The sequence below is a fragment of the Oncorhynchus masou genome, chromosome 28 (genome assembly GCF_036934945.1).
Source record: "Oncorhynchus masou masou isolate Uvic2021 chromosome 28, UVic_Omas_1.1, whole genome shotgun sequence".
NCBI lineage: Eukaryota > Metazoa > Chordata > Actinopteri > Salmoniformes > Salmonidae > Oncorhynchus > Oncorhynchus masou.
In genome coordinates, this window is record NC_088239.1 from 86402152 (window position 1) to 86415746 (window position 13595).

The window sequence follows — 13595 nt, forward strand, 5'->3', positions numbered from 1 at the left end:
CTCTAGCAGGGCAGCTCTAGCAGGGCAGCTCTAGCAGGGCAGCTCTAGCAGGGAAGCTCTAGCAGGGAAGCTCTAGCAGGGCAGAGATTTGACTTACTGACATGGGAAGGTGGCATCCTATGACGGTGCCACGTTGAGAGTCACTGAGCTCTTCAGTATGGGCCATTCTACTGCCAATGTTTGTCTATGGAGATTGCATGGCGGCGTGCTCGATTTTATACACCTGTCAGCAACAGTTGTGGCTGAAATAGACAAATTTACTAATTTGAAGGGGCGTCCACATACTTTTGTCTAAAGAGTTACATTCATGAATATCACAAAGAATTGATCAAGAAGTTTAAGTCAACACTTGATTCGTTTCTGGTGCAGCTCGAATCATTTAGTCCCTTGTGTACCTTCAAGGCCTTTCTTTTTGTGCTCTGTGGAAGGCCGATGAATAGCCTGGCGGGGTAATGTACTATAATAGACTGATGAGTGGCCTGGCTCGGTAATGTACTATAATAGACTGATGAGTGGCCTGGCAGGGTAATGTACTATAGACTGATGAGTGGCCTGGCAGGGTAATGTACTATAATAGACTGATGAGTGGCCTGGCAGGGTAATGTACTATAATCGACTGATGAGTGGCCTGGCTGGGTAATGTACTATAGACTGATGAGTGGCCTGGCTGAGTAATGTACTATAGACTGATGAGTGGCCTGGCTGGGTAATGTACTATAATAGACTGATGAGTGGCCTGGCTGGGTAATGTACTATAGACTGATGAGTGGCCTGGCTGGGTAATGTACTATAATAGACTGATGAGTGGCCTTGCTGGGTAATGTACTATAATAGACTGATGAGTGGCCTGGCAGGGTAATGTACTATAATAGACTGATGAGTGGCCTGGCAGGGTAATGTACTATAATAGACTGATGAGTGGCCTGGCAGGGTAATGTACTATAATAGACTGATGAGTGGCCTAGCTGGGTAATGTACTATAATAGACTGATGAGTGGCCTGGCTGGGTAATGTACTATAATAGACTGATGAGTGGCCTGGCTGGGTAATGTACTATAATAGACTGATGAGTGGCCTGGCTGGGTAATGTACTATAATAGACTGATGAGTGGCCTGGCAGGGTAATGTACTATAATAGACTGAGTGGCCTGGCTGGGTAATGTACTATAATAGACTGATGAGTGGCCTGGCTGGGTAATGTACTATAATAGACTGATGAGTGGCCTGGCTGGGTAATGTACTATAATAGACTGATGAGTGGCCTGGCTGGGTAATGTACTATAATAGACTGATGAGTGGCCTTGCTGGGTAATGTACTATAATAGACTGATGAGTGGCCTGGCTGGGTAATGTACTATAATAGACTGATGAGTGGCCTTGCTGGGTAATGTACTATAATAGACTGATGAGTGGCCTTGCTGGGTAATGTACTATAGACTGATGAGTGGCCTGGCTGGGTAATGTACTATAGACTGATGAGTGGCCTGGCAGGGTAATGTACTATAATAGACTGATGAGTGGCCTGGCTGGGTAATGTACTATAATAGACTGATGAGTGGCCTGGCTGGGTAATGTACTATAGACTGATGAGTGGCCTGGCAGGGTAATGTACTATAATAGACTGATGAGTGGCCTGGCAGGGTAATGTACTATAGACTGATGAGTGGCCTGGCTGGGTAATGTACTATAATAGACTGAGTGGCCTGGCAGGGTAATGTACTATAATAGACTGATGAGTGGCCTGGCTGGGTAATGTACTATAGACTGATGAGTGGCCTGGCTGGGTAATGTACTATAATAGACTGATGAGTGGCCTGGCTGGGTAATGTACTATAGACTGATGAGTGGCCTGGCTGGGTAATGTACTATAATAGACTGATGAGTGGCCTGGCTGGGTAATGTACTATAATAGACTGATGAGTGGCCTGGCTGGGTAATGTACTATAGACTGATGAGTGGCCTTGCTGGGTAATGTACTATAATAGACTGATGAGTGGCCTGGCTGGGTAATGTACTATAATAGACTGATGAGTGGCCTGGCTGGGTAATGTACTATAGACTGATGAGTGGCCTGGCTGGTTAATGTACTATAGACTGATGAGTGGCCTGGCAGGGTAATGTACTATAATAGACTGAGTGGCCTGGCTGGGTAATGTACTATAATAGACTGATGAGTGGCCTGGCAGGGTAATGTACTATAATAGACTGATGAGTGGCCTGGCTGGGTAATGTACTATAGACTGATGAGTGGCCTGGCTGGGTAATGTACTATAATAGACTGATGAGTGGCCTGGCTGGGTAATGTACTATAATAGACTGATGAGTGGCCTGGCTGGGTAATGTACTATAGACTGATGAGTGGCCTGGCTGGGTAATGTACTATAGACTGATAAGTGGCCTGGCAGGGTAATGTACTATAATAGACTGATGAGTGGCCTGGCTGGGTAATGTACTATAGACTGAGTGGCCTGGCAGGGTAATGTACTATAATAGACTGATGAGTGGCCTGGCAGGGTAATGTACTATAATAGACTGATGAGTGGCCTGGCTGGGTAATGTACTATAATAGACTGATGAGTGGCCTGGCTGGGTAATGTACTATAGACTGATGAGTGGCCTGGCTGGGTAATGTACTATAATCGACTGATGAGTGGCCTGGCAGGGTAATGTACTATAATAGACTGATGAGTGGCCTGGCAGGGTAATGTACTATAATAGACTGATGAGTGGCCTGGCTGGGTAATGTACTATAGACTGATGAGTGGCCTGGCTGGGTAATGTACTATAATAGACTGATGAGTGGCCTGGCAGGGTAATGTACTATAATAGACTGATGAGTGGCCTGGCTGGGTAATGTACTATAATAGACTGATGAGTGGCCTGGCTGGGTAATGTACTATAATAGACTGATGAGTGGCCTGGCTGGATAATGTACTATAATAGACTGATGAGTGGCCTGGCTGGGTAATGTACTATAGACTGATGAGTGGCCTGGCTGGGTAATGTACTATTATAGACTGATGAGTGGCCTGGCAGGGTAATGTACTATAGACTGATGAGTGGCCTGGCTGGGTAATGTACTATAATAGACTGATGAGTGGCCTGGCAGGGTAATGTACTATAATCGACTGATGAGTGGCCTGGCTGGGTAATGTACTATAGACTGATGAGTGGCCTGGCTGAGTAATGTACTATAGACTGATGAGTGGCCTGGCTGGGTAATGTACTATAATAGACTGATGAGTGGCCTGGCTGGGTAATGTACTATAGACTGATGAGTGGCCTGGCAGGGTAATGTACTATAATAGACTGATGAGTGGCCTTGCTGGGTAATGTACTATAATAGACTGATGAGTGGCCTGGCAGGGTAATGTACTATAATAGACTGATGAGTGGCCTGGCAGGGTAATGTACTATAATAGACTGATGAGTGGCCTGGCAGGGTAATGTACTATAATAGACTGATGAGTGGCCTAGCTGGGTAATGTACTATAATAGACTGATGAGTGGCCTGGCTGGGTAATGTACTATAATAGACTGATGAGTGGCCTGGCTGGGTAATGTACTATAATAGACTGATGAGTGGCCTGGCTGGGTAATGTACTATAATAGACTGATGAGTGGCCTGGCAGGGTAATGTACTATAATAGACTGAGTGGCCTTGCTGGGTAATGTACTATAATAGACTGATGAGTGGCCTGGCTGGGTAATGTACTATAATAGACTGATGAGTGGCCTGGCTGGGTAATGTACTATAATAGACTGATGAGTGGCCTGGCTGGGTAATGTACTATAATAGACTGATGAGTGGCCTTGCTGGGTAATGTACTATAATAGACTGATGAGTGGCCTGGCTGGGTAATGTACTATAATAGACTGATGAGTGGCCTTGCTGGGTAATGTACTATACTAGACTGATGAGTGGCCTTGCTGGGTAATGTACTATAGACTGATGAGTGGCCTGGCTGGGTAATGTACTATAGACTGATGAGTGGCCTGGCAGGGTAATGTACTATAATAGACTGATGAGTGGCCTGGCTGGGTAATGTACTATAATAGACTGATGAGTGGCCTGGCTGGGTAATGTACTATAGACTGATGAGTGGCCTGGCAGGGTAATGTACTATAATAGGCTGATGAGTGGCCTGGCAGGGTAATGTACTATAGACTGATGAGTGGCCTGGCTGGGTAATGTACTATAATAGACTGAGTGGCCTGGCAGGGTAATGTACTATAATAGACTGATGAGTGGCCTGGCTGGGTAATGTACTATAGACTGATGAGTGGCCTGGCTGGGTAATGTACTATAATAGACTGATGAGTGGCCTGGCTGGGTAATGTACTATAGACTGATGAGTGGCCTGGCTGGGTAATGTACTATAATAGACTGATGAGTGGCCTGGCTGGGTAATGTACTATAATAGACTGATGAGTGGCCTGGCTGGGTAATGTACTATAGACTGATGAGTGGCCTTGCTGGGTAATGTACTATAATAGACTGATGAGTGGCCTGGCTGGGTAATGTACTATAATAGACTGATGAGTGGCCTGGCTGGGTAATGTACTATAGACTGATGAGTGGCCTGGCTGGTTAATGTACTATAGACTGATGAGTGGCCTGGCAGGTAATGTACTATAATAGACTGAGTGGCCTGGCTGGGTAATGTACTATAATAGACTGATGAGTGGCCTGGCAGGGTAATGTACTATAATAGACTGATGAGTGGCCTGGCTGGGTAATGTACTATAGACTGATGAGTGGCCTGGCTGGGTAATGTACTATAATAGACTGATGAGTGGCCTGGCTGGGTAATGTACTATAATAGACTGATGAGTGGCCTGGCTGGGTAATGTACTATAGACTGATGAGTGGCCTGGCTGGGTAATGTACTATAGACTGATAAGTGGCCTGGCAGGGTAATGTACTATAATAGACTGATGAGTGGCCTGGCTGGGTAATGTACTATAGACTGAGTGGCCTGGCAGGGTAATGTACTATAATAGACTGATGAGTGGCCTGGCAGGGTAATGTACTATAATAGACTGATGAGTGGCCTGGCTGGGTAATGTACTATAATAGACTGATGAGTGGCCTGGCTGGGTAATGTACTATAGACTGATGAGTGGCCTGGCTGGGTAATGTACTATAATCGACTGATGAGTGGCCTGGCAGGGTAATGTACTATAATAGACTGATGAGTGGCCTGGCAGGGTAATGTTCTATAATAGACTGATGAGTGGCCTGGCTGGGTAATGTACTATAGACTGATGAGTGGCCTGGCTGGGTAATGTACTATAATAGACTGATGAGTGGCCTGGCAGGGTAATGTTCTATAATAGACTGATGAGTGGCCTGGCTGGGTAATGTACTATAGACTGATGAGTGGCCTGGCTGGGTAATGTACTATTATAGACTGATGAGTGGCCTGGCAGGGTAATGTACTATAGACTGATGAGTGGCCTGGCTGGGTAATGTACTATAATAGACTGATGAGTGGCCTGGCTGGGTAATGTACTATAATAGACTGATGAGTGGCCTGGCAGGGTAATGTACTATAATAGACTGATGAGTGGCCTGGCTGGGTAATGTACTATAGACTGATGAGTGGCCTGGCTGGGTAATGTACTATAATAGACTGAGTGGCCTGGCAGGGTAATGTACTATAATAGACTGATGAGTGGCCTGGCAGGGTAATGTACTATAATAGACTAATGAGTGGCCTGGCAGGTTAATGTACTATAATAGACTGATGAGTGGCCTGGCTGGGTAATGTACTATAGACTGATGAGTGGCCTGGCTGGGTAATGTACTATAGACTGATGAGTGGCCTGGCTGGGTAATGTACTATAATCGACTGATGAGTGGCCTGGCAGGGTAATGTACTATAATAGACTGATGAGTGGCCTGGCTGGGTAATGTACTATAATAGACTGATGAGTGGCCTGGCAGGGTAATGTACTATAGACTGATGAGTGGCCTGGCTGAGTAATGTACTATAATAGACTGATGAGTGGCCTGGCTGGGTAATGTACTATAGACTGATGAGTGGCCTGGCTGGGTAATGTACTATAATAGACTGATGAGTGGCCTTGCTGGGTAATGTACTATAATAGACTGATGAGTGGCCTGGCAGGGTAATGTACTATAATAGACTGATGAGTGGCCTGGCAGGGTAATGTACTATAATAGACTGATGAGTGGCCTGGCAGGGTAATGTACTAAAATAGACTGATGAGTGGCCTAGCTGGGTAATGTACTATAATAGACTGATGAGTGGCCTGGCTGGGTAATGTACTATAATAGACTGATGAGTGGCCTGGCTGGGTAATGTACTATAATAGACCTGGCTGGGTAATGTACTATAATAGACTGATGAGTGGCCTGGCTGGGTAATGTACTATAGACTGATGAGTGGCCTGGCTGGGTAATGTAGACTGATGAGTGGCCTGGCTGGGTAATGTACTATAGACTGATAAGTGGCCTGGCAGGGTAATGTACTATAATAGACTGATGAGTGGCCTGGCTGGGTAATGTACTATAGACTGATGAGTGGCCTGGCAGGGTAATGTACTATAATAGACTGATGAGTGGCCTGGCAGGGTAATGTACTATAATAGACTAATGAGTGGCCTGGCAGGGTAATGTACTATAATAGACTGATGAGTGGCCTGGCTGGGTAATGTACTATAGACTGATGAGTGGCCTGGCTGGGTAATGTACTATAGACTGATGAGTGGCCTGGCTGGGTAATGTACTATAATAGACTGATGAGTGGCCTGGCTGGGTAATGTACTATAATAGACTGATGAGTGGCCTGGCTGGGTAATGTACTATAATCGACTGATGAGTGGCCTGGCAGGGTAATGTACTATAATAGACTGATGAGTGGCCTGGCTGGGTAATGTACTATAATAGACTGATGAGTGGCCTGGCTGGGTAATGTACTATAATAGACTGATGAGTGGCCTGGCTGGATAATGTACTATAATAGACTGATGAGTGGCCTGGCTGGGTAATGTACTATAGACTGATGAGTGGCCTGGCTGGGTAATGTACTATTATAGACTGATGAGTGGCCTGGCAGGGTAATGTACTATAGACTGATGAGTGGCCTGGCTGGGTAATGTACTATAATAGACTGATGAGTGGCCTGGCTGGGTAATGTACTATAATAGACTGATGAGTGGCCTGGCAGGGTAATGTACTATAATAGACTGATGAGTGGCCTGGCTGGGTAATGTACTATAATAGACTGATGAGTGGCCTGGCTGGGTAATGTACTATAATAGACTGAGTGGCCTGGCAGGGTAATGTACTATAATAGACTGATGAGTGGCCTGGCTGGGTAATGTACTATAATAGACTGATGAGTGGCCTGGCTGGGTAATGTACTATAATAGACTGATGAGTGGCCTGGCAGGGTAATGTACTATAGACTGATGAGTGGCCTGGCTGAGTAATGTACTATAGACTGATGAGTGGCCTGGCTGGGTAATGTACTATAATAGACTGATGAGTGGCCTGGCTGGGTAATGTACTATAGACTGATGAGTGGCCTGGCTGGGTAATGTACTATAATAGACTGATGAGTGGCCTTGCTGGGTAATGTACTATAATAGACTGATGAGTGGCCTGGCAGGGTAATGTACTATAATAGACTGATGAGTGGCCTGGCAGGGTAATGTACTATAATAGACTGATGAGTGGCCTGGCAGGGTAATGTACTATAATAGACTGATGAGTGGCCTAGCTGGGTAATGTACTATAATAGACTGATGAGTGGCCTGGCTGGGTAATGTACTATAATAGACTGATGAGTGGCCTGGCTGGGTAATGTACTATAATAGACTGATGAGTGGCCTGGCTGGGTAATGTACTATAATAGACTGATGAGTGGCCTGGCTGGGTAATGTACTATAGACTGATGAGTGGCCTGGCTGGGTAATGTACTATAGACTGATAAGTGGCCTGGCAGGGTAATGTACTATAATAGACTGATGAGTGGCCTGGCTGGGTAATGTACTATAGACTGATGAGTGGCCTGGCAGGGTAATGTACTATAATAGACTGATGAGTGGCCTGGCAGGGTAATGTACTATAATAGACTAATGAGTGGCCTGGCAGGGTAATGTACTATAATAGACTGATGAGTGGCCTGGCTGGGTAATGTACTATAGACTGATGAGTGGCCTGGCTGGGTAATGTACTATAGACTGATGAGTGGCCTGGCTGGGTAATGTACTATAATATACTGATGAGTGGCCTGGCTGGGTAATGTACTATAGACTGATGAGTGGCCTGGCTGGGTAATGTACTATAATCGACTGATGAGTGGCCTGGCAGGGTAATGTACTATAATAGACTGATGAGTGGCCTGGCTGGGTAATGTACTATAATAGACTGATGCGTGGCCTGGCTGGGTAATGTACTATAATAGACTGATGAGTGGCCTGGCTGGATAATGTACTATAATAGACTGATGAGTGGCCTGGCTGGGTAATGTACTATAGACTGATGAGTGGCCTGGCTGGGTAATGTACTATTATAGACTGATGAGTGGCCTGGCAGGGTAATGTACTATAGACTGATGAGTGGCCTGGCTGGGTAATGTACTATAATAGACTGATGAGTGGCCTGGCAGGGTAATGTACTATAATAGACTGATGAGTGGCCTGGCTGGGTAATGTACTATAGACTGATGAGTGGCCTGGCTGGGTAATGTACTATAATAGACTGATGAGTGGCCTGGCTGGGTAATGTACTATAATCGACTGATGAGTGGCCTGGCAGGGTAATGTACTATAATAGACTGATGAGTGGCCTGGCAGGGTAATGTACTATAGACTGATGAGTGGCCTGGCTGGGTAATGTACTATAGACTGATGAGTGGCCTGGCAGGGTAATGTACTATAATAGACTGATGATTGGCCTGGCAGGGTAATGTACTATAATAGACTGATGAGTGGCCTGGCAGGGTAATGTACTATAGACTGATGAGTGGCCTGGCAGGGTAATGTACTATAATAGACTGATGGGTGGCCTGGCAGGGTGATGTACTATAGTCTGATGAGTGGCCTGGCAGGGCAATGTACTATAGACTGATGAGTGGCCTGGCAGGGTAATGTACTATAGACTGATGAGTGGCCTGGCTGAGTAATGTACTATAGACTGATGAGTGGCCTGGCAGGGTAATGTACTATAATAGACTGATGAGTGGCCTGGCAGGGTAATGTACTATAGACTGATGAGTGGCCTGGCTGGGTAATGTACTATAGACCTATGAGTGGCCTGGCTGAGTAATGTACTATAGACTGATGAGTGGCCTGGCAGGGTAATGTACTATAATAGACTGATGAGTGGCCTGGCAGGGTAATGTACTATAGTCTGATGAGTGGCCTGGCAGGGTAATGTACTATAGACTGATGAGTGGCCTGGCAGGGTAATGTACTATAATAGACTGATGAGTGGCCTGGCAGGGTAATGTACTATAATAGACTGATGAGTGGCCTGGCTGAGTAATGTACTATAGTCTGATGAGTGGCCTGGCTGGGTAATGTACTATTATAGACTGATGAGTGGCCTGGCAGGGTAATGTACTATAGACTGATGAGTGGCCTGGCTGGGTAATGTACTATAGACTGATGAGTGGCCTGGCAGGGTAATGTACTATAGACTGATGAGTGGCCTGGCAGGGTAATGTACTATAATAGACTGATGAGTGGCCTGGCAGGGTAATGTACTATAGACTGATGTGTGGCCTGGCTGGGTAATGTACTATAGACTTATGAGTGGCCTGGCTGAGTAATGTACTATAGACTGATGAGTGGCCTGGCAGGGTAATGTGCTATAATAGACTGATGAGTGGCCTTGCAGGGTAATGTACTATAGACTGATGAGTGGCCTGGCAGGGTAATGTACTATAATAGACTGATGAGTGGCCTGGCAGGGTAATGTACTATAATAGACTGATGAGTGGCCTGGCAGGGTAATGTACTATAGTCTGATGAGTGGCCTGGCTGGGTAATGTACTATTATAGACTGATGAGTGGCCTGGCAGGGTAATGTACTATAGACTGATGAGTGGCCTGGCTGGGTAATGTACTATAGACTGATGAGTGGCCTGGCTGGGTAATGTACTATAATAGACTGATGAGTGGCCTGGCTGGGTAATGTACTATAGACTGATGAGTGGCCTGGCTGGGTAATGTACTATAATAGACTGAGTGGCCTGGCAGGGTAATGTACTATAATAGACTGATGAGTGGCCTGGCTGGGTAATGTACTATAATAGACTGATGAGTGGCCTGGCAGGGTAATGTACTATAGTCTGATGAGTGGCCTGGCTGAGTAATGTACTATAGACTGATGAGTGGCCTGGCTGGGTAATGTACTATAATAGACTGATGAGTGGCCTGGCTGGGTAATGTACTATAGACTGATGAGTGGCCTGGCTGGGTAATGTACTATAATAGACTGATGAGTGGCCTGCTGGGTAATGTACTATAATAGACTGATGAGTGGCCTGGCTGGGTAATGTACTATAATAGACTGATGAGTGGCCTGGCAGGGTAATGTACTATAATAGACTGATGAGTGGCCTGGCAGGGTAATGTACTATAATAGACTGATGAGTGGCCTAGCTGGGTAATGTACTATAATAGACTGATGAGTGGCCTGGCTGGGTAATGTACTATAATAGACTGATGAGTGGCCTGGCTGGGTAATGTACTATAATAGACTGATGAGTGGCCTGGCTGGGTAATGTACTATAATAGACTGATGAGTGGCCTGGCTGGGTAATGTACTATAATAGACTGATGAGTGGCCTGGCTGGGTAATGTACTATAGACTGATGAGTGGCCTGGCTGGGTAATGTACTATAATAGACTGATGAGTGGCCTGGCTGGGTAATGTACTATAGACTGATGAGTGGCCTGGCAGGGTAATGTACTATAATAGACTGATGAGTGGCCCTGTACTATAATAGACTGATGAGGGTAATGCACTATAATAGACTAATGAGTGGCCTGGCAGGGTAATGTACTATAATAGACTGATGAGTGGCCTGGCTGGGTAATGTACTATAGACTGATGAGTGGCCTGGCTGGGTAATGTACTATAGACTGATGAGTGGCCTGGCTGGGTAATGTACTACAATAGACTGATGAGTGGCCTGGCTGGGTAATGTACTATAGACTGATGAGTGGCCTGGCTGGGTAATGTACTATAATCGACTGATGAGTGGCCTGGCAGGGTAATGTACTATAATAGACTGATGAGTGGCCTGGCTGGGTAATGTACTATAATAGACTGATGAGTGGCCTGGCTGGGTAATGTACTATAATAGACTGATGAGTGGCCTGGCTGGATAATGTACTATAATAGACTGATGAGTGGCCTGGCTGGGTAATGTACTATAAACTGATGAGTGGCCTGGCTGGGTAATGTACTATTATAGACTGATGAGTGGCCTGGCAGGGTAATGTACTATAGACTGATGAGTGGCCTGGCTGGGTAATGTACTATAATAGACTGATGAGTGGCCTGGCTGGGTAATGTACTATAATAGACTGATGAGTGGCCTGGCAGGGTAATGTACTATAATAGACTGATGAGTGGCCTGGCTGGGTAATGTACTATAGACTGATGAGTGGCCTGGCTGGGTAATGTACTATAATAGACTGATGAGTGGCCTGGCTGGGTAATGTACTATAATCGACTGATGAGTGGCCTGGCAGGGTAATGTACTATAATAGACTGATGAGTGGCCTGGCAGGGTAATGTACTATAGACTGATGAGTGGCCTGGCTGGGTAATGTACTATAGACTGATGAGTGGCCTGGCAGGGTAATGTACTATAATAGACTGATGAGTGGCCTGGCAGGGTAATGTACTATAATAGACTGATGAGTGGCCTGGCAGGGTAATGTACTATAGACTGATGAGTGGCCTGGCAGGGTAATGTACTATAATAGACTGATGGGTGGCCTGGCAGGGTAATGTACTATAGTCTGATGAGTGGCCTGGCAGGGCAATGTACTATAGACTGATGAGTGGCCTGGCAGGGTAATGTACTATAGACTGATGAGTGGCCTGGCTGAGTAATGTACTATAGACTGATGAGTGGCCTGGCAGGGTAATGTACTATAATAGACTGATGAGTGGCCTGGCAGGGTAATGTACTATAGACTGATGAGTGGCCTGGCTGGGTAATGTACTATAGACCTATGAGTGGCCTGGCTGAGTAATGTACTATAGACTGATGAGTGGCCTGGCAGGGTAATGTACTATAATAGACTGATGAGTGGCCTGGCAGGGTAATGTACTATAGTCTGATGAGTGGCCTGGCAGGGTAATGTACTATAGACTGATGAGTGGCCTGGCAGGGTAATGTACTATAATAGACTGATGAGTGGCCTGGCAGGGTAATGTACTATAATAGACTGATGAGTGGCCTGGCTGAGTAATGTACTATAGTCTGATGAGTGGCCTGGCTGGGTAATGTACTATTATAGACTGATGAGTGGCCTGGCAGGGTAATGTACTATAGACTGATGAGTGGCCTGGCTGGGTAATGTACTATAGACTGATGAGTGGCCTGGCTGGGTAATGTACTATAATAGACTGATGAGTGGCCTGGCTGGGTAATGTACTATAGACTGATGAGTGGCCTGGCAGGGTAATGTACTATAATAGACTGATGAGTGGCCTGGCAGGGTAATGTACTATAGACTGATGAGTGGCCTGGCTGGGTAATGTACTATAATAGACTGATGAGTGGCCTGGCTGGGTAATGTACTATAGACTGATGAGTGGCCTGGCTGGGTAATGTACTATAATAGACTGATGAGTGGCCTGGCAGGGTAATGTACTATAATAGACTGATGAGTGGCCTGGCAGGGTAATGTACTATAGACTGATGAGTGGCCTGGCTGGGTAATGTACTATTATAGACTGATGAGTGGCCTGGCAGGGTAATGTACTATAATAGACTGATGAGTGGCCTGGCAGGGTAATGTACTATAATAGACTGATGAGTGGCCTGGCTGAGTAATGTACTATAGACTGATGAGTGGCCTGGCAGGGTAATGTACTATAATAGACTGATGAGTGGCCTGGCAGGGTAATGTACTATAGACTGATGAGTGGCCTGGCTGGGTAATGTACTATAATAGACTGATGAGTGGCCTGGCTGGGTAATGTACTATAGACTGATGAGTGGCCTGGCTGGGTAATGTACTATAATAGACTGATGAGTGGCCTGGCAGGGTAATGTACTATAATAGACTGATGAGTGGCCTGGCAGGGTAATGTACTATAGACTGATGAGTGGCCTGGCTGGGTAATGTACTATAATAGACTGATGAGTGGCCTGGCAGGGTAATGTACTATAATAGACTGATGAGTGGCCTGGCAGGGTAATGTACTATAATAGACTGATGAGTGGCCTGGCTGGGTAATGTACTATAGACTGATGAGTGGCCTGGCTGGGTAATGTACTATAGACTGATGAGTGGCCTGGCAGGGTAATGTACTATAATTTACTGATGAGTGGCCTGGCAGGGTAATTAATGTACTACAGCTAGCGTTAGTG

The 13595-nt window shown here is 45.8% G+C and overlaps 1 protein-coding gene across 3 annotated transcripts in view; it reads left to right on the forward strand.

The window, feature by feature from the left end:
* LOC135518446 (protein Hook homolog 3-like) overlaps window positions 1–13595 on the forward strand; it is a 94991-nt gene that overhangs the window by 40677 nt on the left and 40719 nt on the right. The window lies entirely within an intron of this gene.